This window comes from Lactuca sativa, chromosome 7 (genome assembly GCF_002870075.4).
Source record: "Lactuca sativa cultivar Salinas chromosome 7, Lsat_Salinas_v11, whole genome shotgun sequence".
NCBI lineage: Eukaryota > Viridiplantae > Streptophyta > Magnoliopsida > Asterales > Asteraceae > Lactuca > Lactuca sativa.
Window position 1 is genome coordinate 136144083 of NC_056629.2, and position 5621 is coordinate 136149703.

Consider the following 5621-nt stretch of genomic DNA (forward strand, 5'->3'; position numbering starts at 1 on the left):
AATCTTATGAAACTCCTAGATCTTTTGAGATTTATTGAACTATTCAATTGCATGTTTACTCTCGATTATGCTCTCACTTAGCGACTGGGATGCTGATGATCACAAATGAGATGTGAACAACCATGCAAGTTAGCTTAGTACTCTCGATGTCATTTATCATCTAATCAATGTGTCAGTTAGCCGCACACACTCCATTATCCAATGATAATTTATGAGAAACCCATTCCCGCCCTTTATTAGTCCATATTAGTGTGCCGGTTAACCACATATGCTCCACTAGCAACTTATATAAAGTGTAATGTGCAAATTCATGGATTAGCATCAAATTCATATTTTTCCAAAAGTAACTAAGAGTGGGATTTTAGAAAATAGTTTAGTTACTTTGTATCACATTATACTTATTAATGAGATTTAAATTTTCCTATCAAACTCGTTCAGCTAACAACCCTCCACCAATCAAAGGAGCGGTGGGTAAGAGTGGATACCCAATGACGTTCATTTTATAGGTCGTTTCCTTAAACTCCCCTAATAGACTGGCTTCGTGCATGAGGTGTACTAGCGGTTCGACTAACTTGTCTTATATATATATATATATATATATATATATATATATATATATATATATATATATATATATATATATATATATAGGCTATTTTGTTCTAACTATCTATTGTGTGCATGTAGGATTGATTCTGAACCAATCATTTTAGTTATTTTAAGAAAGTAATTAATGCATATTACATGTTGAAGATATAATGAGTATTAATTAAATATTCAGCATTTAATATGCATTAATTACTTTCTTAAAATAAATAAAATGATTGGTCTAGAATCAAACATTTGAACCTAACTCTCTCTCTCTCTCTCTCTCTCTCTATATATATATATATATATATATATATTAAACTTTTAATGTTACATATCCTATTCTAATAAAAGAGTACAACTTATGCCATGTGGCATTTGCTCAGCACCTCCGAAAGTTATTTTCCCGCTCATTTCCTTTCAATTGAAATTACTAAACTACCCTTTTATGGCTTCAAATTAAGAGTGGCAAAGTTGCCGCTTGGCATCTCTTCAAACTTCAATACCTCCTCACGTCCATTTTCACTCAAAATTAAATTATGTTTGTACCCTTCGGCCTTAAATTTTGCTTCCATATATATAAATGTATTACTGTCAATTTACATTCTCTCTGTAAAAACGGATACGCTTGCTTTGCTTTCAAACTAGAAGAACGATAAATCAGGGAATGATCATTAAAAATTTTGAATTGATTAGGGATAATCCTTTCCAAATTTATTGTTCAATCTTTCTCTTTAGACGATTCTTCACTAATTCTACTTCACCCCTGAAATCAATTTAAAAATTCCAACCCAAATCCCCGAAATCTCGACAGAGACTGCTTCTATATGGCTACATCTCTCTTTAAATCAGTCTGTCACCTCCTCTTTCATCGTATCCACCTATCACATCCTCTTTGTAATGTTGCTGTAAAATTGCAACGCTTTTTCATGCAAAATTACTTTCGGCGAATCTCGATCCTGTTTTTTTTTTTTTGGTTTACTTTCAATCAAATCAATTTAATATCCCTAATTATTAGCAAAAATTTCTCAATTAGTGATGGGTGCTATCCCAAACAATTAAAACAGTTTTAATTCCATTTATCAGCAAGAAGTTAGGAATCTCGATCCATTTAAATTTTACATAGATGGGGCTATGCATTGGTTAAGATTTCACCTAAAAACCAAACAACCAAAACCCTAAGCACTACGTGCCTGATGTTTTCATATGCAATAAGAAAGTAGCTTACATATACTAATGGGAGAAAATCGAAATGGAGATGCTACAGAAGAAAAACTTGATTACATCGACATCGATTACCAACGTAAGGTGTTTGAAATTCTGTATCATTATCTCATTTAGACTACATTGAATGGTTTTTCAACTATATATATATATATATATATATATATATATATATATATATATATATATATATATATGTGTGTGTGTGTGTGTGTGTGTGTGTCTGTGTTCATTCTAGTGTGTGTTTGGTTGTGTACATCTGATATTGATTTTAATTGCAGGTTTGTAGATCCAAAAGGTTGACTTCATATCCACTAAACATATGTTATTGATTTTAGTTGTTGGTTTGTAAATCCAAAAGTTTGACGTCATATCCATTAAAAATCTTTTCATGTTTTTTTCTCTATATATTGTTAAATTTATACTTTTTACTCTTCCTTTTTCAATTAGTAATTTCGGAAATTTAGAATTATTGGTGTTCTTAAGGGTTTTCTTTGGATGCTAGAGGCGAGACAGAGAAAGACGATATGAAAGGTATAGTTTTTCTTGGGACCTTTGAAACTTGAACATTCATGTCTTAACACATAGTGTTGTTACTAGCTGTTGACCTGCACCTTATGGCTTATGCTTGATAAACTGCTTCTGTGGGTGATCGTGCATGCTTTTGACTATTGAATTCTCATTTACTTTAGTCTTCTTTACTTCAGAAACAGACTTTATAACCCGAAATGCAAGAACTTCAAATAATCCTTGATTTAAATTAAAATTCTCCAACTTGCGTTGCAAGTGTATATCAATAAAATAACATAGTTCTTTAACATATTTGTGTATTCATTTACAACATAGTGTTTATTATTAAGTTTTATAATAGAGTTTAAAAGTTGCTTCGTGGTTACATTTATGTATATATTTTTTTCTTACTTGAAAGTAATTTTTGAAAGTGTGAACAAGAAGTGATTAGAATGGTAATTTATACTGTATAATTTTTACAACTATTAATGTTTTGTGAATAAAAAGTTTATAAAGGGTAATTATAATATTTCCCAGTTTACATTTCAAGTCTTTTACAAAAATATACAGTTCAATTATTTACTAACTAAATCTTATAGAATTAATTTGGTTTATATACCAAATAGGTTCTATTCATTTGAATCACTTAGCATTTTCATTCAAGTCATTTACTTTTTGCATTTGTTTCACTTTAAATGATTGAAAGCTAAGCATCTAATTTCGTCTTGCATTAGTATGTTGCTTGCATTTAAATAGATGAATCAAATAGATGATCCTGGATGTAATAAAACAACCCCTACAAGAGTCTATCTCAAGTTATTAAAATTTTTATATAATTTGTTTGTGTTTGTGAGAAAGTTCTCAAAAACTGTCCAAAAGTAAGATGTTATTAAATGGTCAAAGTAGAATGCTAAAGTATCGAAAGAAATGTAAGATTTCAAGCGGTCTTTTTTTTTTTCCTTTTATTCAATTAAGGTATTTTACTTTTAAGTCTTTTTTCTAAGGATATTATACTTTGAAAAAATTACCCATTTATAGCACTTTATTTTCAGTTTTGTCCCAATCTGTTCAAGTAAATGTCAATGATCCCTATTTTCTGATTCTGCAAGATTGTATTGCCAAGGTATTAAACATGGAACCTCTTAAAATATAATCCATTCTTAAAGAAGCTTCTGGAACAACTTTTTTATGTTTCAAAGAGAAGCGATGTTAATGAGAAAGAGTGACATGGAGCATTTGTTTCTATGAGTGTGTGCGTTTGCGTGTGCGTGTGTGTGAATTTATGCCATGTGGTATTTGCTCAACACCTCCGAAAGTTATTTTCTCGCTCATTTCCTTTCAACTGAAATTACTAAACTACCCTTTTATGGCTTCAAATTAAGAGTGGCAAAGTTGCCACTTGGCATCTCTTCAATACCTCCTCACGTCCATTTTCACTCAAAATTAAATTATGTTTGTACCCTTCGGCCTTAAATTTTGCTTCCATATATATAAATCAGGGAATGATCATTGAAAATTTGTGTAATTTTAAATTTCTCTTCAAGAGCAAGCTGGCCGCTTTATGGTTTTTAAAGAAACTACAACACAGTCACAATCCACATTGTATTTTCACTTTATTAAGCTAATCGTTTCACTTTAAATACATGCAAATAGCCAAATACCATAAATATATGAAAGTTGTTGATTTTGATATTTTTTATCCCGTCGCAATATTTGTTCAAAATATGACCATTTTTAATCATTTTTATTATTGTGGTTGATTTCTATTCAAAATATATTATGCTATATAAATCAGAATTTTATTAAATGTTTATATATACATAAGTTATATCATATATTCAAATAAATATAATTCATTTTAAATAATTAATATAAAAGTCTAAACAAAACTTATATCTTATTAATTTAGTATAATTTTATAAATTATTTACCCGTGGTTTCCACGGGTTGTAACCTAGTAATATATATAAAGGTGTAATTTAAAATATTTTAAAATAGCAAGGGTATAATCTTTTAATAAATTAAACTTTTAATTTAATTAAGTTTAAGCTAATTATGGATTTATTAATTTTCTTTTAATTAACCATATAACTAAATTATTAATAACATCCATAACGATGTATTTTAAACTTTTCAAAATACTAGGATTATATTTTAAATTTCAAAATTAATATTTAATTAATTTAAATTAAAAATATAACCAATTATCAATTTTAAATATGGATATCAAATTACAATGTAAAATATTCAGATTTACACAATTAAACAATATTATAAAAGGTAATTATCCTAATCAATTTTAAACCAAATCAAAAATCAAATTTGTAACACCCAGATTCTCAGGTACATTATTTATTCATTCATTTTGGAGATTTTGGAGGGACTCGACGAGTTGACGCTTAGACTCGCTGAGTAGGATCGCGAATTTTATCCGGGTTAATGATCGGACTCGGCGAGTCCGCGTTGTTTAATGAAACCCTAATTCCCGCGGTTTGGGCCTATTTAAAGGGCTTATAGCCACCATTTGCGGCTACCAGACCCCTGAGCGAAACCCTAAGAGAACTAGAGCGCTTGTGAAGAAGAAGAGGTCATTTTTGATCCTTGTGTGGGTGTTTTTGCAAGAAGAAGGTGACCAAGGCAAGAGGGAACTGAAGAGAGTGCTATTCCGCGGATTTCAGAGCCTAGGGACTTCATATTGAGGTACATATTCGATCCTTCTTCAATTTTGGTGTTAATCTTTGAGAATTAGGGTTTCTAGCCCCTTTAGAGTACAAATTGAGAAGCGATTGGTCCCTTCTTGTGTTGAGACTTTGGATCTGAATCCAAAGAGGTCCAGAGACCTTAACTCCTTGATATTTATGGGTGTCATTAGGAGATATGAGCTTCGGATGGCATATTGAGGTCATTTCTTCAAATAGAGCCATTAGGTCCTTGCATGGGCATCAAGATCCAAACTTTACGTGCTTATCTTGCTTAAGGAGGCCAGATCTATGGGTTAGAGGAACGGATCTGACCTCAGGAGGTCATTTGAGTTTGAGCATGGCATGAACTCGCTGAGTCCAAGAACAGACTCAGTGAGTAGGATAGTCTCTTGCTCAAATCCCAATGGAAAAAACATCCATAACCTATGGAGGGTTCTAGATTGTCTCTTGCTCAACTATTGAACAATTACAACTCAGTCCCTGTACTTTTAATTAATTCTTTTAATCCTGAAATTAATTCCAATTAATTTCTGATTAAAATATTAACTAAATAATATGATTTCTTATTAATTTATTATTTCCATAATACATTAATAA